Source organism: Equus asinus, chromosome 1 (genome assembly GCF_041296235.1).
Source record: "Equus asinus isolate D_3611 breed Donkey chromosome 1, EquAss-T2T_v2, whole genome shotgun sequence".
In the NCBI taxonomy this organism is placed as follows: Eukaryota; Metazoa; Chordata; class Mammalia; order Perissodactyla; family Equidae; genus Equus; species Equus asinus.
Genome location: NC_091790.1, coordinates 185,858,625 through 185,881,452, shown reverse-complemented (window position 1 = coordinate 185,881,452; position 22,828 = coordinate 185,858,625). Strand labels below are relative to the sequence as shown.

Here is a 22,828-nt window from a genome sequence, read left to right as displayed (position 1 = left end):
ATAAGCTACATATACAATTGTTCTTCAAAAGAAAACTAGTTAATATGATTTCAAGAAGTCAATGGCAATTTATATCAGGTATGGAACATTTTTAGATAGAGAAACAAAACTGAAGCACACAGGTGGAAATGTACGTGGTCTGGGATCACAGAAAAGGCAGCCTTGCTTATACAAACAGTAATCACCACTGGGCAGTAGGAGGCTCGTGGGTGCTCCCAGCTGCCATCCTGGGGCAGCCACCTAGCAAGCATCACCCCAGGATTGGACCACTAAGACCATTATGTATAGTTCACCATGGACCAATCTTGGAATCAGAAATGGGCTAGCCAACCCTCACTTCTGCCACACATTCTTTCTTTCAGCTCTCATCACCTGTCCACATCAATATCCTGCATGAGGCACACAAACACCTCCCATGCTGACTGCTGCACTAGCTAAAATCACCAGCCACAGATGACTTCTCTCCGCATTCGGTGTATCAGCATTCAGCACCACGGCCAGCGCCCGAGGCTGCAGAAGGGAGAGAAACCCAGGAGGGGCAGACGGGAAAATATAATCATTCTCTCCATACTCAGCCGTGGGGCCCCTGGTTCTTTCTCTTGTCTCTAATGCTTCTTCCCTAAGGTCCACTGAGGACCACCGTGTCTGGGTGTCCATAAAGATTGACTGTATTATACTAACATATTCACTGATGAGCCAGTAGAGAAAGAGAAGGGAAAGCACCCCATCCCTCCACTACACGTCTACACAGCTCCCTGCCCTCTCTAAGAAGCTGATTGCATTTGGCAACAACTGCAAACTCTTCCCAGCCTCTGCCATTTGATGACTAAGAGAGCAGGCCCTGAAGTCAAGCAGTCTGTGCTAAGCTCCCCCACATAGTAGCCGTATAACCTTGGGCAAGTTATGTAACCTTCCTAAACTTCAGATCCCTCATCTGAAAAAAAAAAAGATGATAATAGTATCTACCTCATTGTATTAGTGAGGACTGAAAAATAGGACATCTACAAACCACTTAGCACAGCACTAGGAACATAGAAAGTAGCCCATAAATGGTTTGGTTGTTATTATTGTTGCTCTCATTACTATTATCTGACCACACTGGCATCTTTGCTTTGGTGAGCATACTCATGCCTCAGGGCTGCTTCATTTGCTATTTCCTAACCTTGGAAGCTTTCTCCCAGATAACCGCATGGCTGGCTTCCTCACTCTCTTCAGGTTACCAAGGAGGCCTTCCCTGACCACAATCTATGAAATAGCACCTCCCTCTCTGCTATGCCCTACCTCCATTCCTGCTTCATTTCTCTTCCTAAAATAGATCACGTTCTGATGCACTAAATATTATTTCTATGTTTTTATTTTCTCTTTCTCTTTTTAGAATATAAGCTCCGTGAGGACAAGATTTTGTTCACTTCTACATCCCTAGAGCCATTAAACAGTACCTGGCATGTCATCGGTGCTCACAACTACTTGTTGGATGCATTATTGTTATTATTATTATTATTATCATCAGGATAATTATTCAGGGATGGTTTTTTCCTATTTTATACAGGAGCAAACTGAGACATAAAAAAATGTGGCCCACCTATAAAATGCAAGTCAGTAGACATCCATAAAATAATGAATTGAGAGCCAACCCTTCAATCTGTTTCATTAGAACAACACGCAAGCTGATGGGTTCAGACACAGCCTGAGAGGGAGGTCCTCAGACCTCAGGGAGAATCCTTGGGTAACAGTCCTTCAACTTCTCCACTCCCACCCAGAGGCCAGCCCACAGCTCTGGGGAGATTGCTGAAGGCTGGCAAAGCTCTAAGGCTTCCTTGTCCAGTGGATATCCCAGAGGGCACACTTAAGAATCCTGCCTCCCGTGGACCTGCCTGGCTTCAGACCTGTGACATGAGGTCTTGGCTAATGCTAAACAAGGCTCAGCACTGAGAAGGCTGCCGCCAAGGTCCTGATACGTCAGGGTTCATCTCAGCTTTGTCTCCTATAGCAAACAGTGTCTCCACAAACCACCCTGCCCATGAATCTCGTGTTGCCCTTCTGCCCGCTGAGGGAGGGACAGTGGACATAAGACCCATGCTCTTCCCTCAGCCAGCAGGTCATCAATGTGAAGGGCATAGGGTATGGATCATTCTGAATCTCCTCCAAAGGAATTTGCTTCCCAAATGGCCAGTCTCCAATCTAACCTGTTTATGAATGCCCTTGTCTCAGAGCCAACATGAGGGAGGAGATGGGCCCGACCTCCTCACAAGGGGAAAGGGTGAGCTCTCATGAAAACCTCCTGTGCTGTGACTGTCCTAGTGGAGAAGGGGCTCACTAGGGACAGAAAACTCCAAACTTTGGCTGCTACAGCCAACCCGAGCAGTTATTCTTTCCAAATACTGAGCCTGGGGGGTGAGATACTTAGGACAGGACAGGTTAGGGAATAGATGAGTGACAGGAGGCCCTGGTTCCGCTACAGGAGAGCCTTTAAAATCAGGCTCAGTCCAGTACAATGGAGTCCCGGGAGAAGCGGGAAGACAGAGTCACAACCCAGGTCCCTACTCTCATGCCAGGCATGCAGGAGCACCTTCCACTAATGAATAAGTTAGAGGAGAATCTCCATGGTCCAAAAGTCATGGCTTCCATATCACACAAAAGAATGGCATGCTATGATTTGTATGGAACCAACTGGAAAGCTTGTTAAAAATGTGGAATCTCTGGGTCCCACTCCAGATGTGCTGGATCACAATCTCTGTGGATGGGGCCAGGAATGTGCATTTTAACACCCTGCCCAGATGATTCTCATGCCCACTAAATTTTGGAAGCATTGCCATAAATGATTTGCCCTGTTGAGGCAGAGCAATTCAAATCATTCTGGCAAACCTTTTGTGAGGTCTTCCATGCTCTGGACTCTGTGCTAGCAGCTGACCTCGTGGGCATATGCAGTTCTGGAGGGCAGAGGGATGACTCATGTGGCCTTCTATCTATATAATGGTGGAGAGCAGACCCAAGGGGAGGTTGGCTGCATCCGCTGAGAAGCTTCAGGGATTAGGGCGAAAGAAGAGAGGAACTGTTGCTTGGTCTGCAGAGCTGCCTCCAGAGTTGGAAACTGGTAAGGTATCTGGCCTTGGCCTTTGCATCAAACTGGAGCTGATCCTCAGTGCACTGTTGGGGGGGCAGGCAGGTGAGATGGAGAAGCCAGGTCACCCTGGGAAATTGGTACTGGCCCACTTCTACATCTCCCCACACACATCACTTTCATATTTATCTCTTTTTTCCTTTCTACTCAATTATTTACAGAAGCACAGACACTCATGTGTGGAAGGAACTTTAGAGGTTGTCCAGCTCAGGCCCCACCCAATACAGTCCTGTTGTTCATTTTTCTGTTGTCTTCTTCTCCCCAGCTAAATGTGAGGTCTGCCCAGGATCATCCAAAAAAGGCTGGCTCTTGTCTGCATTATTTAGGAGCAAAAGGTTGTTGATCCATATTCTAGAGCCACTAAAACCCACAGTAAGGATCTGGTATATCCAAAGTCTGACACCTAAATATCTAGTAGAGCTGCCTCCACTTCCCCAGGAAGGACTTAAAGACTATTTGGAAGTCAAGCCTCCCCCAGAGAATATTGGGGGCATGTTGTATTCCCTTATACTATTTTGATGTCCTTCAATCTTTCCTCCAAACTTTGCTTCCCAAAAGGCAGTAATACCAGAAGTGGAGTCACTTCTGATTTTAGCTCATCACTCTCAGGAACCACCATCTCCTAGAAAAGTCACTGCTCATATGCTTGTTGAGGGGAGGGGCATAGAAAGGGAGTGGTCAAAGAGCAAATCTCTTCAACCTTGGCCTTCATCACTGCAGATATGTCTGATGTCCAAGTCGTGTGTTCTTTTATTCAGAATACCCACTCATCAAGGGCAGGGCCATGACTGTTTAGATGTATCAACCATGTCTGTTTAGGCCATAGTTAGATCCTTTACAAATACTCGGTGAAAACAATATGCAAGAGCCTAAGAGGCAGGACTTGGCAGTCAAGCTTGGCAAACAGTGTAGAGGCCATAGCTTACACAAATTTCCCATCTGAGCCATGGAGGAAAGACTGTGGGCCACCAGAGTTGCCTCAACCACCCTCACAGAAAACATCAACTGCCACAGCCAGCAGTTTAGCCACCATGAATAACCATCTGTTGAGCATGCCAAGCAATCCTGGACACAGGGCCTCTTAAAGGAGGTTTAAATTCAAGATCCTATTGAGTTAAAGAATTTTAATGAAGGAGCAATGGCTAGGGACTGTAAACCTGATTTTTTTTTTCTTAAAAAATTTTTTTTTATTAAGATTGCTTTTTTAGAGCAGTTTTAGATTCACAGCAAAATTGAGGGGAAAGTACAGAGATTTCCCATATACCTTTCTGTCCCCACATGTGCATAGCCTCCCCATTATCAACATTCCCCCCCAGTGTGGTATATTTGTTACAATTGATTAACCTACATTGCCATATCATGATCACCCAAAGTCCATAGTTTATGTTATGGTTCACTCTTAGTGGTGTCAGAAACCTGATTTAGCCATTAACGTAACATTAGCTGTGATCTTCCTGGGCTCTGTATCTGAATCTGGAAAATAGGGGTGTGTAGCAGTGAGAATAAATGAAATCATGCCTTTGCTACTCTCAGAGCTCCCTGAAGAAAGTATGATATGCACACAAGGTTGTGTCACCAATGACATACTTGGATGCTTTCTAAAGTTTGGAACTCGTGTTAAAGGGTAGTGCTTAACTGTTTTATCTCCTCAAGACTACATCAAGCAGAATGTTCTGGCATTAAAGGAATGATCTGCTCTCATCTTTATCTGAATTTTCACTATTTGCCTTGGCTTCCTGATGGCAGGACATATTGCTAAGTTAGTTGGACCCAAGGATATAAATTGACTTCCCTGTTTGGTGATGCTCACTTGCTCTTCTCTGTCTCTCTCTCTGTCTGTCTGTCTGTCTGTCTGTCTCTCTCTGTCTCTCTCTCTCTCCGCCCTTCCTCTTTGTGGGGTTGATACAGGCAACACTTCAACAGCTGTTGCCCCAAGAGCCAGAGCAGCAACAGGCAGCAGCAGCAGCAGCAGAAGAGACAGCAGTGAGCACAGCATCAGAAGCTTTCCCTTCTCTTCATTTCAGGAAATGAGAGAAGCTACGCCAAGTGATGGGGAGGGGACTGGCTGCTCTAGAAGCTCAGCTCTCCTCCAGGAGCCTGGCTTTGGGAACAGACGTTGTCATGAGCACACGCACTAACAGGGCAGCTTCCAGCTGGCGCAGGGAGTGGCACCCTGAACACTGTTGGGAGGAGCTGGGAAGGAAGGGGCCAGAGCCACCTTCTGGCTAGAGCTGAGAAGCAGCCACAACAAGAGCAGGGGATCTCAAAGCCATAAGGTAGCACCATGGAGTTGGACACAGTCTCTAGTAAGGAAATCCATCTGTCCTCGAGACTCAGGGAGGGAGAATCCTTTCCTGAAGGTCACATCGTGATGGAAAGGAAAGGCCAAACTTTTCCAAGGGACTCGGGCTCTGCTTCAGAGAGCTAGAAAGGGAGACAGTCGGTGAACAAACACGGGACACAAGGGAAACAGACTCTCTCAGCCCTCTGGGCACTGCCAACCTGAGCCCTGCTTCTTCACGAAGCACCACACCAACGTTACGTGTCCTGGTAGGACGCGACATTAAGATAATGCATTAGATTTGGAAAAGCCTCCTAGAAAGTCTTTAAGTGTTGGTACCTTGGCCCAAGATTGCAGATCCAGCTCCCCACTAAAGCATCTCCTATTGGTGCAAGCCCTGGCATATCTTTGGATCAGGCTGCTCTTCCACACCTTTCCCCAACACCACATCCCCAGGGACTTTGGGCTCCAGGAGAGGGGTCCCAACCCCTCCCCTAACCCAGACCTGACCAAGACACCCCCTCCCCTCTCCTCTGCTAAAACATCTGAGAGGCAAGCACCCAGAGCAAGGTGCAGGAAGCAGAACAGTGAAAGTGTCTCTGAGGAATGAGCATGGAGACCAAGGCAGGCAGGGGTTAACAGTGAGCTCTGGGACCAGACAGCCTGGGTTCAAGAGCTGGCTCCATTGCTACCAGCTGTGCATTCTTGCATAGGCCATTTAACCTCTGTGCCTCAACTTCCCCATCCAGAAAACAAAGATGATGACAGCAGCCCTGATGCCCTGGGAATGCTGAGGGGCTCAAGTGAGAAAGGGCAGGGCAGTACTTAGTGGACACACAACCCCCACTGACTTGGGGCTCCCACTCTCTCACTGAAATGCCCCTTCTTCCTCTGGTCACCTCTTTAAAAGTCCCCGAATCCCAGGCCAGAGGGGCCCTCGGTGTTCCCATAACCCCTCGGCTCCTTGGTGAAATCAGACTCTAAGAAGAGCAGGCAGGAGAGGCAGGTGGGTCTCCCCTTTCCCTCACCCCTCCTTCTCCTGCCCTGTGACTCTAAGCAGAGCCAGGCGTCTTCCTCCCCCAGGTCCCCGACACCTGTTGGGGTGAGTGCCAAGTCTTCTCCCACGCCCGCCCCTCCCTCCATCCTGGGATTCCCCCTCCCGCGTCCCGCACCTGTATTTGTTAATCAAGCCGCAGAGGATTCAGTAATTGCCCAGCAGAAAACACGGGTGCAGATGTTAGGGAGCGCCGGGGCAAAAGCACTAAATGAGATTCTTGTTTTCCAAACAGAGCCCGAGATTTAATTACAGCCTTTCCAAGTGCTTATTAAAAACCCTTATTTTTTTCCTTATTGTTTTCCTGCATGGCGCATATTGAATCAGCCACTGCTGTTGTCTTGTTTGTGGAGCGTTCATAAAAAGAACCGATGTGGAAAATTGCAAACACAGATTGTACCCAAACAATATCTTTTCCCGTTGCTTTTCTTTCTGGTCCTTCTTGCTGCTGAATAACAACATCGGAGATTGTATTCAGTGCACATCCGGGCTGTTTCCCAACAGCCAAAGGGGGTCTTTTTGACACGCAGGGACCGCCCCTCCACCTGCCTGACAAAAGAGCGTGCAGGTGACTGAGCTTTGCTCTCAGGCCAGGAGGAGCAGCAACACACTCCCTGTGAGAAAGGGGAGGGGACAGGTGAGCAGGAGAGCTGGAACCACGGAGCCCAGGGGCCCTCAGCAGGCCTGGCCATTACCTCCCGTGACAGGTGAGGAAATCGCTGGCCCAAAGGGGTGAAGTGATGGAGCCAAGACAAGTCCCAACTGGACTGGAGAACTTTCCACTAAAATACACAGCACCCGCTTGATGCTGAGGGCACTTGTACCCAGAAAGACCCATGGGCTCTTCTTTGTAGCCCAGAAAGTTCCTCCTCATAAACGGAAGCTGGTCTCAGGTTGCCTTCTCGAGTGGAATATCTCGTGTTGATAACCGTCTGTGCTCCCTGCAAGTTGCATTCTTGTTCCAAGGGGACCAGGGCCAGGTCACCACCAGGTATGGCGCTCAAAATTTTAATTGTCCACTTCGCTTTGAATGGTGCTACCTTTTAAGAAACTAACCAGTTTCCCTGGTCTTTCTCAGGCAGTTTCCATGGAACAAAGTCCTAAGGAGGCATCGGAGGGAAGAGATTAGACCCCTCCGTGTGTCCCCAGGTCTCCACAGAGCCACCTCTGCCACCCTCTCCTGCTTTCCCCACTCACTGCCACCGCTGTGCCACTTGGATCTGGCGCCCAGCTTTTGAAGGAGAGGCATCTCTTCACTCCATGGCATCTTCCCTCCCCGTTGCTCTGCTGACAGGAATCGGGGGCGTGCAATTAGTGTCAGTTTAGAGGTGCGATGCAGGCACAGGGGAAGTTTCTCATCAAACAATGTGTAAAATTCTATTCCTTCTTTCTGTCCTCTGCTCCTGGTAGTCCACCGCCAGCAGCCAGCCTCCCACCCTCCATCCTGCTCATTATCCGAAGTTGGCTTGTCAAGAAAGCAGGGGAGAGGAGAGAAATGGAGATGGTTCCCTCTGTCTCTGTTTCACATCGGAACCCCACTGAGCTCAGACTCTGCCACACTCTGCCCAGCGCCCTCCTGTCTGAGGAGGGGGCCATCTGTGCTTAGATAAGGGGACCCAGGCCTTGGTCATGTGACTCCAGAGAATTCATGGTTTTCTCCTGAAGTTTCTCCCGAACTTCTCTATCCTCCACACTCTATTTTTCAACCTCACATGAGGACAGGAGTTGGGGTGAGAGGGACCATGGGAAGAGGAGGTGTGACAGCTACATCTTAAGTTAGCATGAGGGAAGCCATCTTAGGGAAAAGAAGCCATATTGTAACTCTGACCCTCACTCGCTAGTCTCTGTGAAGACGTTCCAGCCTGCACACAGCCTAGATGACTAAGCACTGCTCGCTTTTACAAAATACATGATCTGCTAGTTCTATGACTCTTGCTGACATATATCTCCCAGCTGTGACAAAACAACTTTGTCCTCTGAGTTCTCCAGGAACATGACGACCTCCAGAAAGAAAAATTCTGCATTGTACCCATCACGAATGACAGAAGAAAGAGGTAATGTGGCGCCTTGAAGTTTATCACACGGGATAGTCAACATCCCTAAACCCCCTCCTTCCCGGCCCATTTCCCCTATAAAACTGCCCCAAGGTTCTGTGGGATTTGAAGATGGTTCTTCAGGACGCTAGTGCACCATCTTCCGATTATGCTGGCTCATCGTGTAAACTTTCCTTTCTCAACCACCGACTCATTTGCAACTGATTAGCACCGGATTGCAGCAAGCAGAACCAGCCCCTTTTCGCTCAGTTACAAAGGCAATTGGCAGATTCCTTCATGACCCTCCCACCCCCACAGAGAGCAGAGGTTAGAAGTGGACTTGAGGGCCATCTACACCCACTGCACCAGCATGCGGGGCACCCCATCTCTTGGGGGATGTGGGCCACTCAGGAACCTGAGTGAAGTGTGCCGAGACCAACAACAACTTTGAAAATCTGGTGTTTCTGCGGAAACTTCCCAGCGCCGATCTCCCCAGCAGAATCATGGAACTTTGGAGCAAAAAGACTGTGCCAGATGCTCAGATTGATTCTCCATTTCCATTTCACCCTTATATCTCCAGCGCTTGCAAAGCTAAAAGTGACACTTCCCATGCCGTTTCGTAGCTCAGCTCATGTTCTGCCTACTAGATGCATTTCTGCCAGATTTAGAGAGTGGAGCCCCAGGGGACACCACGTCTCTGCACAGGTGTGATCAGACAAGCAGGGGGAGGTAGACACAAGTGTTGGTGGTGGCTGGACCCCAGGGTCCACAGTCACATCACCAGCTTCAAGGGTGTGGGGGCAGCTGTGATGGTGACAGTAGAGGCATCCCTGATCTAGCTGTTTCCTGACCCGGTGACCTTCAACATCATCCTTCTAGCTCATCCAATGATTTTGTTAGGTCCTAATTCTCTGTATAAAACCGCTATATGCTTCAAATACCTAGAGTGGTTTCTGCTCCCTGCCTCAAATGCTGACTGATACAGGGTCTCTGGAGGTCTTCATATCCCTTTTGCAGATGAAGCTCAGAGAAGTGAAGTAACTTCCCTGAGGTCCCACAGCAACTTAGAGGCAGTGCTGGGACCAGACTCAACCTTCCTCACTCTAACCCAGAGCTCATTTCAATGGCGGATGATGAGGAAAGTAGCTGCCCCTTTAATGCTCCCTTCCCTTTCTCCCTCAAGCCCTGCCCTCCTGGCCCTGCCCAGCGGGAGATGTGTGCCTATGAGTGAGTGTGTAAATACAAGGTCATAGCCATGTGTGTGCCCTGGCACACATCAACGCAGGACATGCCAACATCAAGGTGTTTTGTCCCTGGCGCCACCAAAAGTCCGAGTGGCTCAGCTGCAACCTTTGTGCTGTGGTTCTGTTCAAGTTCTCTTTCCAGGGAACAAGCTTTCATTTCATGGACAATTCAGAATCTCCGTTCAGAGGAAATTGATGTTTTGCTAGACATTTCCCACTTGAGGGATGGTCAGAACTCACAGTAAGAGCAGATAAAGACAATGTAAGTCAGCAGCTTCAAAGAACAAATAAAAAAGCTGAACCGATGAGAAAAGTGTCTGAAGGTGATGCACTTAAAACCTGTGTCTCCCCGGGGAAGCTGCTGACAGCCTGTCACCTGGGCCCAGGGGAGACCGTCAGCCAAGACAAACTCACAGACAGGGTTCACATCCAGCAGGTCCCCAGGGGCTCTGGACGTGGGTTCTCCTCTGGGCTCCTCTTGGACTTTAGGAAATTGTGGCCAAGCCTTGGCTTGGGCAGAGCTTCCTTCCAAGAATGGAAAACTCAGTCCACCTTAGGGAGGTGACAATGGCCATTGGAACACCAAACATGGGAAGGGGATGTGGAGGAGAAGGGGGAATGAAAGAGACCCCATGGGGCAGCGGTGTATTTGAACTTCAGAGGGTCCATTGTTATTTTCCCCTCCACCAGTTCTCCTCTTCTGGGTCTGAGATGTGTTGCACTACAAGAATCAGCCTGGTCTGCTTCCAGAAGATTCTCCAGCTCCATCCAGCAGACCCTGGGGCCGGGGCAGGCTGAAGGGTGCCTTCCTGTTTGAGCCCTCCCCAATCCTTCTCCACCCCACAGGTGAGCCCCAGGGTGACCTGTCCCTAAGGCCCATCCACAGAGCAGTCTCATCCACCGGAATGTTTTCATGAGGCTTTATCAAGATGAAAGAATAAAAATCAGGACAAGGCAGGATGTGTGTGTGTGTGTGTGTGTGTGTGCGCGCGTATGTAAGGTCACCAAGTGTCCTTTCTTGGGAAGAACTATCCTTTATTCTGAGATTATTCCCTTCCTGGGAATAGTCCCTTTTTCGTGTTAAAATACCCTTTCTGTTATGAATTGGTAATACTATTAAGTGGGGTTTTGCTGTTGTTGTTTTAAGGTGAGGAGCAGAATTATTTCTTTTCTTTTTCTTTTTAACGTTCTTAGTTGACAAAAGAATCAGCTCCCTCAGGTTAGGCCCAGTTGGTTAGTTGGTTTTTATTTTTTCCTGGTCTGTTCAGCATAGAGCCCAACAACTGGCCCTCCCCGCCCCCATCCCCGTCAGCTTTGCAAGACTGACGCAGAGCCCAGGGTGGGTTCCACTGGCAGGAACCTGAGACCCAGCACATTCAGGGAGAGCCCCACCTTCCTGCCCGTGTATGCCACCTCCTTCCAGACTAAACCAGCAGTTTTGACAGAGCCCCTTAAAAATACATCAGTCACGGCCCCAGGGAAGCTTCACATTATTGCAAAGGGCTATTGGTGAGTGTGTGGGAGTTGAGTTCCATCTCAAAACCAAACTTGTCCTCCCTTAGGAAGCCTCTGGGCTGTAAGTGAGTGGGCACCAGCCCGCAGACAAAACATACGTATGGCTGGCCTCACTGTTGCCTCCACCCAAGCTCCCCAGTGCCTGCAGGCTTGCCTCCGCTCCTCCCATCTGCCTCCAGCTTTATCCCTGCTTGTGATTCAAATGCAAAGTCAGCCAAGGAGAGGACCACTCTGAGAGCTGCTCTCCCTGAGGACCACCTCTGCCCCAGAAAAGCCCAGAGTCCTCACTGCTGCCCCGTCATGTACAAGCTGCGGCCCCAATCCCCGCAGCCCTCTCCTCCAAGACTGAGCTCCTCCATCACCCCAGAGCCCCAGCCCCAGGCAACTCAAGTTACAGAAATGGGCTCCCCGTGTATGAAAGCCCTGATAACTGAGGGAGTTTTTCCCACCCTCTCCCTGCAGCCAACCATACCAGTAAGCTGCAGGGCCAACCACCATATTCTTTTGTGCTTTCCCAGGGGGTGAATTGGACTACTAGGTCTTCTGACCCCAATTTTTTTATGTTGATTACATATTAACTCATTTAATGAATGCTATTATTATTCTCTCTGTTTCTCTCTCTCTCTTTTTTTTTTGCTGAGGAAGATTGGCCCTGAGGTAACATCCATTGCCAATCTTCCTCTTTTTGCTTGAGGAAGATTGTCACTGAGCTAACATCTGTGCTAATCTTCCTCTATTTTGTATGTCGGACGCCACCACAGCATGGCCTGATGAGCAGCGTGTAGGTCCGTGCCCGGGATCTGAACTGGCGAAGCCTGGGCTTCTGAAGTGGAGCACATGACCTTAACCACTATGCCACCAGGCTGGCCCCCATTCCCATTTTTTTAGCTAGGAAACTGGCACAGAGATATAGGTAGCTTGTCCAAGGTAGATAGAGAAGGCTGAATTTGAACCCAGGAGTTTGGCTCAAGAGTCCATGGTCTTAGCCTCACAGTGGCACCTCTGTCCTTGGCACACAAGGAGCCTTCAGGAACCCAGAGGCTTGGAGAAAGGGAGGACTGAGGAAAGACAGATCAAGGACCTATTTCATGCGAAGCTCTATGCAGCTTTTGCCAAGGGACCACTGAGATTCTCAGTATGTGGAAGTGACTCTGAAGCTCTATGAAAGCTGTTAACCTCCTCCAGGAAGCACGTGATGGAGCCCTGTTCATTTAACCCCTCTGTAGACAGTGAGCACTCCAGGGGACGCCAGGAAAACCTCCAAAGGCACTGCGAAGTTTCCAGCAGATCTCGGCAGGATCCACACCCCTCTCTACTGTCCAGGCCCCCTTTCCAGACCCACCCCAGCCTTTACTCACTATCTAGGGCATCCACATGTCTCTGACGCCCCCCGAGTTTAGGGGACCACTGACAGCCAGTGGCCCCTAGCAAGACTCTGCAAATTAGAAAACAGAGCCCCTGAGAGTGGATCAAGCCCTGTGGGGGCCCCCCAAGCAGAACGTAGGATGTGTTTCAGCCCCCACGTGCACCCCCAAGACAGGTTCCCTTGTGCAGTAAACAACTACACACTTATTCAGGGGAAGAACATTGCAGGTGGAGGGAACGCCAAGAGCAAAGGCCCTGAAGAGGGGAGATGCTGGACACATCCGAGCAGCAGCAGCCAGCGAGCTGGGGAGAGCAGGAAACGGTAAGGTCCAAGGGGTGCAGGGCCCAATCGCAATGACCTTGGAGGCCACCGTGGAGGTGTCAGCTTTTACCTGAGTGAGATGGGCCCCTGGGAGGTTCTGAACCGAGAAATAATGTGACCTGAGTTATGTGTAAAATGATCGCTCAGGCTCCTGTGTTGGAAATAGATGCTGGGAAGGTGGGAACGCTGGAGAGATCTACCTAATCAGATGTGGAGAATGAGAAAAGGAGTCAAGGAAGACAATGATTTCTGCCATTTCTTGTGATGAGGAAATTGCAGGAGGAGCTGATTTGGAATGGAAGATGCAGAATTTGAGTTTGTCACGTTAACTTTGGGATGCCTATTAGATATCTAAGTGGAGGTGTCAAAGAGTCCATTGGATAAAAGCATACACCCAGTGAAATATGGGAGCGGTCAGCGCAAAGATGGTACTTAAAATCATGAGACTAAACTAGGTCACCAAGTCAGTGAGCACAGGGAGAGAAGAGAACAAGAACTGAGCCTTCAATGGCTGGAGGTCAGAAAGATAAGGAGAAACCATCAAGAGAGTCTGAAGAGGAGCAGCCAGCAAGCTAGGAGGTGTCCAGAAGCCAAGCCAAGTGTTTCAAAGAGGAAGAGCGGTCAGCAGTACCAATGCTGCTGACCAGTCAGGATGCAGAGGAAGTCCTGGCCATCGGACCAGCCAGTGCTCTGCCACTGACTCACTGGCTGGTCTTGGATGAGTTCCCTTAACTCTCTAGGCGCCATTTGACCAACAAGGATAATGGAGTACCTACCTCATTGGGTGCTTGTGATGAGTTATTCTGTTGAAAATAGAAAAGAATTTAAAGTGCCCCTCATGGTGCCTAGCACATGGCATACACTATGAGTAGCCCTTCAATTCTTCAGATGTCCAAAGGAGGAACCAAGGAAGGAGGTAGGTTCCCTGTGGGTAGGAAGTGAGAAGAAGATGCGGAGGCCTTTTGAGGGTTCTAGCCACGTCTGCTTCTTTTTCTCAGGCTTTGACACGTTGCTTGGGATCCTTCCAACCAGGATGGCACCAAAGCCCTACAAAGAGCTGACCATCACGGGGACGAGGGGAGAATTCCAGCAATGCCCTGGAGCCTCAGGCATTGAGGCATTGAGCAGAGCGGAGTCGTGAGTAAGAATAAAGGGAGATATGGAGGGTGTGGAGGGATGAAGCTCCCCGGACTCTGTCCTGGAAGTTCACTACAGAAGCAGATGATGCAAAAAGACCTCACAGAGCCAAGGCCCAGTGTATTACAATGACAGTGTCAGTGGACAGTAGTGGGGTGCCCCTCACAAACTCCCCAGCCCCTCCTAGAAAACTCTCTCCTGGTCTGTCATCTGCCTGCTGCCCACCCCTCTGCACCTTCAGTACCTTCCTTGCCCATCAGACCTCAGATCACAGGCCTCTGTATAGATCCCACAGGGCTGGCAGGGCCCAGGCCCATTCTCCATGCTGTCACCACACTTCTGGTTTCCATAGTCACTGCAACCCCTTCCAATGGCTCCCATCAGGTGGGAACTCAGGCCTGCCTTCTCCTAGGGCTGCCTGTCGCCCTGCCCAGCCCAGGGGGATGCTGCTAGGCATCCAGGAACAACCACCTTTCCTCAGCCCAGGGGTTAGGGCAGACTGAGAGCCAAACTCCTTTGCTCCTCACAACATTTTTGCCTCTACCGCCTCCAATCTGCCAGGCCAAACCCGAACTTGCTCTGGGTTGTCATGGTAACTCATCTCGCAATCGCAAATGCCTTGACCTTAGAGCTAAGGGACTAGGGTCTGTGCTTTTAAATCTTTGGGGTGGCCATTGATGAGGCTGTGGATGTGCTGGACACTGAGGTGAGAGCACAGATGGAGGGGAGTTGCCCTGTCAGGGACTTCTTCACTATTTCTACAATGAAGAGTCAGCATAAGCAAAGAAGCAGCAAGACGTTTCTCAAATCTGCCTGCTTTTCTCTGGTCCCCTGTCTGGCACTAGCCTAGTCCAGGCCACCAACTTCTCTCCCCTGGACCAGGCTAGTGGCAGAGAGGACAAGAAAAATATGGGAGCAGGCTCATGCCTAGTCTCCCCGATCCAGGAGTGGCCCTGCCATCCATTCTCCACCACAGCCAAGGGCTGCTTTGTAACCAGACACAGGTTCTATCAACCCCTGCTGGACATTCTCCAGGAACTGCCTTTGGCCCTTAGGATAAAGTCACCTCCTGGGGCCAGGCCCTTCCTGATTAGGCTCCAGCCACCGCTCCGGTCTCAGCTATCCCTTCATCCCTGACCCCTTGAACCCTGCCCTGCTCTCTGTGATCCAGTCACCCTGGACTTGCTGTAATTCCCTAAATTCACCTTTCTTTGTGCTCTGGGCCTTTGCACATGCTGTTCCCTTTGTCTAGAATTCTCATCCCCTTTGTCTAGCTGATCTCTAGTCAGCCTTCAGGGCTCAGCTTAGTTACCACTTACTCCAGAAAGTCCTCCATGATACCCCCCACCAACTAGGCTGGGCACCCCTGCGTGCTCTCCCACGGCCCTTTATCCTTCCCCTCTTTGAGGATGTATCACATGTACGAGCTGGTCTACCTCCCCGCCTGACTGTAAGCTCCCTGGAGGCGGGGATGATGCCTTTATTCACATCTGTGTCCTCAACACTAAGCCCCTTGCAGGACACAACAGCCAAGGAATTCAATATGTGAATGAATGAATGAATGAATGAACAAATGAATGACAATACATGAAAATGGAAGAGGAATCACTGCATGTGTGACTGTCAGTATATACATCATTTCTATTACAGGAAGTTCATGTAAGAGTTTGATGAATGATCCTTCTCCCATTGCCTCAGCTTGCAGAATTGCAGCTAAGGCGTCAAACCTGAAAATAACAGGCATGAAGTGCCCCCTCCATTCTTACAGAAGCTTCCAGGAACTGATGAGAAGGCCCTATGTCCACTTCTATCACATCCCCATCCCTAAACCCAGTTTCTGTAAGCAGAAGACAAGAGAGAGGGCAACACCATTTTCAGAAATAGAGTTATAGGGCTGGGCGGGGAGAGAACACTGTCGATTTCCCCTCCCTTCCCCGTAGGCAGCCTTGAATCTGAGTCCAGTGAAGGGGGCTCCAGCAGAATCGATGCAGAGACTGGAAGTGCCTGCAAGAAGGAGCTGCTGGAGCTCATTCACCCCCAGCAGGAGGAGAGGAGTTGGGTCTGCCTCTGGTCTGTTTGGACATCTCCTACTGCTCTCCCCCTCCGCCCTAGGCACACACAGCCGAGAGCACGCCCACAGCACCACTAAGTAAAAAGTGTCCAGCAGGGGCTCATATACCCTGTGTCCCAGTTACAAAACAGCCTTTGGCTGTGGTGGAGAATGGATGACAGGGCCACCTGGATCAAGGAGACCAGTTAGGAGCCTAGTCCCATGTTTTTCTGGTCCTCTCTGCCACTAGCCTGGTCCAGGAGACAGAAGTTGGTGGTCTGTATGAGGCTAGTGCCAGATAGGACCAGAGAAAAGTAGGCAGACTTTGGAAATGTCTTGTTTCTCGTTTGCTTATGCTGATTCATGCCCAGCACCACTGCAGCAAGGCGCTCTGAGAGGAGGGCGTGCGGAGCGCTGACCTGGACGGGTCAAGGAGATGTGAGCTGTGCACCGGACTAGACCAGGCTGCCTTTTAATTCCTCAAGGGGGCTGGAAGCCAGGGCTCTGTCTGAGATGTCATTAGGGGATGGGAGAGGAGACTGGTCCTGGTTTCTGTGTATCCCTCTCAGTTCAGACTGTTCAATAAACCAGATCCAGCAGGAGAGAGGGTACTCTGTGCACGTTCAGGTCTGGAGAAGCAAGGGTGTTGGGAAGCATAACCAAGGAAAAGTTCTTCCTGAAGGCTGGAGATGAGCTTCTGGGCTCCTCCCCTCCTCTCTCTGCCCCATTGCGCACCCTCCCCATGTTATTTCAATTATATAATATTCAGTATCTGGATGAAGATTCAGCATTAAGGCCACTCATGCAAATACTGGATCTACACCAATGCCGCTTCCAGATAACCAAAGAAGAAGATAGAATGCATGCAACATCTGGCTGGGACGTTTTCCTCCATTATTCATTAAAATGTGGCTTTGGCATCCTGAAGGCACAGCATGCACTCGAATGCAAAACAAGTCTGACTTAGCCAGCACACCCAGCCCCCAGCTCTACTCTGCTTTGGACAAGAATGCAGCTCACAGCTTTGAATCTTGAAATCGTATTTCTGCCCAACTAGCCCCAATCCAAGACGAAAATTTCATTCCCCTTTGGTTCCTAAAATGATCTGTTTCTCTATCTCTCCCTTCTTTCCTCTTCCCAGCCTCCAGCCTTCATTCTAAATATTTATGACGTCATGACTCATTAACATTCCTCCCAGGACATCTTTAATAAATATGCTGAGGGAGGAAAGCCTCTGCTTGAATATTAAATATTAAATTTATAAGATGTATAATCCTCCTAATTAAGTCAAATTTCGTCTTGTGCATTAGATTAAGAGAAAGAGAAAGAGCGGAAGAGGGAGCAGTGGCCACCAAAAAGCCCAGGGACCCAGCAGCAGAGCTTGGCCATTTTAAAATTCCAGCAGTTCCGTCCTCTGCTCCTTGGGACATACAGCCCAACAGCATCTCTGGGGCCAAAGCCAGGTAACCAGTCAGGGCTCAGAAAGGATTCCCTCTTCCACGTTATCCAGGTTCCCTGCACACAGGCCAGACTCCCATGCTTGATGTCCAGCCAGGGAAATAGGACCTCCAACATTGAGAACGTTCTAGCGGGCCTGACCTTGCAACTTCCAGCCCAAAGGTGATGCTCCCAGCCCCTGGGCGAAGTCATGCTATCCCAGAGACCCCCTCCAGGACACTCATTCTCCATGCCTCCTTCCCACAGGGATACCCAGTGCCCTGGAGTTTTCATCATTCTGGGTTGCAGCATTTCATGAAGGAATTTGTCCAAAGCATTTTCACTGTTGTTAAGGCCTGCTCCTCCCTGGCCTGTTTATTATCCTCTAGAGGAATATCCTTCCCATGGTACCCTTCCCGCCCCTCACACACACCTCCTGGGACAGTCTGTGCCACCTACTCTTCCCCATAGAGTCTTGCCTTGTGTCATCAGTCTCTTATTTATTCATCCAGTGTTCACTAAGGCCTCACTACATGCCCAGTCATCTTTCCAATGCTCCGAGGAATGCCAGAATAAAATGGGCCCTGCCCTTTGAGAGCCGGTGTCCACAGGCTGCCTCTGGAGGTGAGAAAGGGGTGGCCAGTTACACCAGGACTATGCACTACTGTGCCCTTTGGGAACAATCACAGCGGGAGGAGGGCCAGAGAGAAGGCTGTTAAAGCTCAGGCCCAGAGCAGGGGCCCTGGCTGGCCGGCTCCCAGGGTGGTGCTGATGGGGACAGTATGTGTGGAAGGAGTTCTGAGCAAAGGGCCAGGAGGAGTTCGAAGAAGGCTTCCAGGTGGAGGGAGAATTGAGCGAGGCGTGCATGGGTGGGTAGGACCTGCAGAGACAGAGACATTCCAAACGGGCTCAGCTGGTACAAAGGGAGCAAGCTTAAGCAGGCCTGACACAATGGGCTCGCTCAGGGGTAAGGTCATGTCCCCTGTGAGCAAGGCTCGTGGGGCCAAGCAGTAGGGCCGTAAGGACAGGAGCAGGCTTCCATCTTGCATCTTCAAATGCTCCAGTCACTGCCGGAGAACAGACTCTGACTTTATAAAGAAAAACCCTTGCCTACCTGTACCCTGGTGTGACATTGCCGGTCTGGCGGCTGCCTTCGTGGTAATCGATGGGAAGCGGCTGCTTGCTTATGCTAGCTTTCACTGGTAATGGAGAGTAAACAGCCTCTGGCTCTTTCTGCAAAGGAGAAAAGCCGAAAAGTGCTCTGAATTCCAAATGGAAAAACAGATCAAAAAAAGGATGGGGCATCCGTGAGACAGAGAAGGGGTGGTCAGCTGCCTCAGCTCCCCGGGACCTGGGATCCAGGAGGTCCCTGTTGCTCAAAGGCAGGTCAGGGGGCAACGCTGCTGTGCTTGGAATAAAACCAAGGAACTGAGGAACTACTGCCCTCTCAGGGAGCAAGTGAGTGCGGGGAGAGCTCAGTTTCAGTGAGGGCTTGAAGCAGATGAAATCCAAAGAAAATATAGATTTCTCAGAGCTGCAGAGTAAGCAGGATCTGGTCTGGGATCAGACTGGCCTTGGATAGCTGGACCAATGCTCCGGGATCTGAGGCTCCTCCACAGAAGGCTTACAGAACGATGCCTCTTTTTCACGCACCTGCAATGCCCACCCAGAAGAAGACTGGCGAAAAGTGGAACCCACAGTGGGACCACAGCAATGCTTTATCAATATGCCTGAGAAAAACCGGAGGGAAACATACCTCAGTGTCTACCGTGGTTCTCTCTAGGTCATGGAATCGTGGGTGATTTTTATGTGTCTTCCCCATCAGCTCTCCCCCTTAATTACTTTATTGTTCTTAAGAGTCTGTGTGCTATAAATCCTTAAGCCTGCAGGCTCTTGTTGCATTTTAAATGACCAGTCTGAAAGCATGTTGTCAGTTACTTCCTACGAGACAGACACAGGCTGTGACCACAGGAAGCAGCTCCAGACAGACCCGCAGGAGACAGCAGGCTGGTTGTTGGACTCAGGGGCAGCTGGTCAATACCCTTGGAGCTGGGCCCAGCACTCTACACCTGGAAGACTGCGGGTGGAAGTCAAACCAAGACAGGAAGCTTTTGCTGAGAACAGGGAAGAGCCAAAAAGACCGAGAAAGCAAACCACCCATCTCAAGAGATTCCACAGAGGAGCTGATGCCCTGTCTAGGAAGGGAATCTGATATATATGGGGGAGGGAAGCAGGAGGGTTCAGAATTAAAGGGGCACATGCAGAAGAGTGGGATATGCCTGAGTCTAGTGGAGGACACAGCCATTAGCCCTTGGAAAGGAGATCAGAATATGGGGGTGGGAAGCCCTGAGGCAGAGCTGAGCCTTTCCCGGTTCATCCATCAGGGATGTGCTCATTTGAACCAGGCTCCACGGGGAGCTGGCGAAGACACCCAAGGCCTTCTGGCATTTCCTCTGACGTCTACATCCATTATGTTTGCCGATGTTCTCCGGGAATCGGATTTTAGACTCCTGGGCGGGAAAGGACAGGGATAACAGGATTACAGCATTTCCTGTGCCTTCAGACACACACATACAGAGAATCACAGCAGGAAGATGAGCTCCTGAAGGAGCCATCTCTGAGCAGCAGCAGGGTCCTCTTCCCCTACAGCCACTCCACGGGGGACATTGAGCAGCCACTCACACGTGGCCTCTGCAGTCATCCTACAGGGCTTCTGGCTCCTCTAAGCAGCCCCTCCCTCAACTTCCTACCCTCAAGAAGCAGCTTCAAGGGACAATGGAGAGCGGCAGGAATGGGGGGACGCCAGAGCTCTCCCCCACCACCTATGCCAACTTGTGACCCTAGAGGTGACTTGGCTTGAATCAGTGGCACCCAAGCAGACAAGCTTGCCAACATCCCCCCTTCACCATCGGAGATCACGTGGGTTGTATAAAGCTTTGCATTCATTCATCTTACAGGTTTTTATTGAGTAGCCAGAGCTGGGCCACAGACATAAAATGTCACTGCCCTCGCCGGGCTTACACTCTAGTAGGAGTCAGAAAAAACAAAATAAGTACAGAAATGAACAAAATCTTATCTCCCCGACCTCTCAAGGTTAGGATGTCCCAGGCTGCCCTTGGACTTCTTCTGTCCTCTCCTCTCCTGTCCTGTCCTCTTCTCCATCTATACCCACTGACAATTCTCATATGTTCATCTCTAGCCTCCGTATCTCCTCTGAACTCAGACTTACATCCCAATGTCTACTCAATATCTCCACTTGGATATATATATAAGTAATCTTAAGTTTAATATTTTCAAAACTGAACTCCTTATCTTCCCCTCCCCAAGCCCAAACTGGCTCCCCACATAAACTCCCCATCCCAGTTCATAACAACACAATCCTTCCGGTTGCCCAGGCCTAGAACCTTGAAGCCATCCTTGACTACTCTCTTTTTCTCACACCCTGTATACAGTTTGTCAAGAAATCTCGTCAGCTCTACCTACAGAATGTCGTCAGAATCCAGCCACTTCTCCCCACTCCCCCACTATGATTCTGAGATGAGCCACCACCTTGTCTCACCTGGATCATTGCAGTGGACTCCCAGATGGCTTCTCTGCTTCCAGCCCTGCCCCTAGAGTCAGCTCTCAACTCAGCAGCCAGAGGGATCCTAGATGGTCGGTGTCACATCTCAGGAATTGCCCAGGCACAGAGAGTCATTTGCAGATAGGCAGGCAAACTGGGAGGGCCCAGGATTTAAGACTAAATTCGTCTAATGGGGCAGAATAGGCCTTGGAGAAAGTGCTCCTGCTTTAGGCACCAGCAGAAAGAGCCCTGTCCAGAGGGCACGATCCATATCTCAGGGACACAACAGTCCCTGGCAGAAGTCCAAATACCAGTAAGCCTAGGAGAGTCTGAGGCAGAGGAAAGGGATGTTCTAGGGAAATGAAGGGCACAGCAGTGGGACACTCCCCCAGCTGACTCTCAGCAAGCAGGAAAGCAACACGGAGAGGAAAGGGGTCTTAGAGAAAATCGTTAGCCCACCTGAGGTTGGAGGTCCTAAGGAAATTCTCCGGGTCTCCTCAATATTGACTTACTCCAACCTGGAAGGGAACCAAGGCTCCCCTTCTGCCTCTGCCTCAAGGAGCCATAAGCTAGACTGAGCCCAAAGATACTATCAGGCCGAGGGGCTGGGGGAAGGATGTGAGGCGGGAGGAGGTAAAGACTGACACCTGAAATTCTGACACTCATTTCTAGAGAATGCGAGGGCCTGGGCCTCTTGGCCTTTCCTTGAAGATGGTTCTCTGCACCCTCTCATCTCCCAGCCCTAGTTTTCTCTGGGCCTGGTGGAGAAGGGGTCTACAGTCTCTTATTGTCTGACAGTCAAGGCCACGTCCATTTGCATTGGTTTAAACTCCCCTCTGAAGCACCAAATGCAAATATACAGACACTGGAAACCACAGCTCCCAGGAGTCTATCTCTGAGTGAGAAGTAGCTTCCCCATGTCCATTCCCAACCCTGTCCACACCAAGACACTATGTCACTCTGCTCTGACTCTCTGCTCTAAGGTTCCCCCCCACCTCCCAGCCCTCCCCTTCCCATCTCACCATCCTCCACATTGACATCATCTCATCCAGAAGCTGCCTTAAAATCTTCGTCTCTTGAGCATCCTGGAGAGGACATATGGGTAGGGGATTTGTCTGGCGGCTGCTCGCTCTGTTTTCTCCCAAATCTCCACTCTAGCTGCCTTGGAAATCTCTGATATACTCCCACATTGGTTGGTAATTAATCAGGGAGGCCTGGCAGAGCCTGAGTACTGGAAGCTCTGGGAAATAGCCTCCTCTGCTCGGCAGGGATGGGAACCCAATAGGAGGGGCTGCAAGAGGGCAGGAAATTACTCAAGTGCCCACTTCCCAAGGTCTGTGTACCCAGCAATGCCTTCCTTTTGAGCATGCAAATTTTTAAAAATAGCCATAATTATTTACCCAGAGGAGTAGTGCACTTCTAATATACCGTGTGTGTGTGTGCACGCGCGTGCGTGTGTGTGTGTTTCTGCATGTGGACATTCTATAGGGGTGTGGGGATGCAGAACTGTTATCAATATCATCTGATGTAATCATGCCGCATTGGAGGTATCCAATCTACAAACAATTGTGGGATAAAAATATCCACATTGCAGATTTAGCCCAGGACGTAAGTCACCAAAAAAGAGGAAAACAGCCTTGCTAGCCACCTGATTTTTATCATCTATGCCAACATTAGTTTGGATGTAGGGAAAGCCTTAATACTCAC

The 22,828-nt window shown here is 50.1% G+C and overlaps 1 long non-coding RNA gene across 3 annotated transcripts in view; it reads right to left on the bottom strand.

Annotated features, from left to right (window-relative positions):
• LOC123287854 (uncharacterized) overlaps positions 1 to 22,342 on the bottom strand; it is an 80,713-nt gene extending 58,371 nt beyond the window's left edge. For 2 of the 3 annotated variants that reach the window (XR_006531231.2, XR_011504594.1), the window contains exons 1-2: positions 21,119 to 21,393; positions 18,674 to 18,792 (exon numbers count right to left, since the gene is read on the bottom strand). This is a non-coding gene — a long non-coding RNA (uncharacterized lncRNA). Of the gene's footprint in view, positions 1 to 18,673; positions 18,793 to 21,118; positions 21,394 to 22,143 lie in introns of those variants that run through there. The other variant, XR_011504596.1, reaches the window with a different exon arrangement.
• Between the last annotated feature and the right edge of the window lie 486 nt (positions 22,343 to 22,828).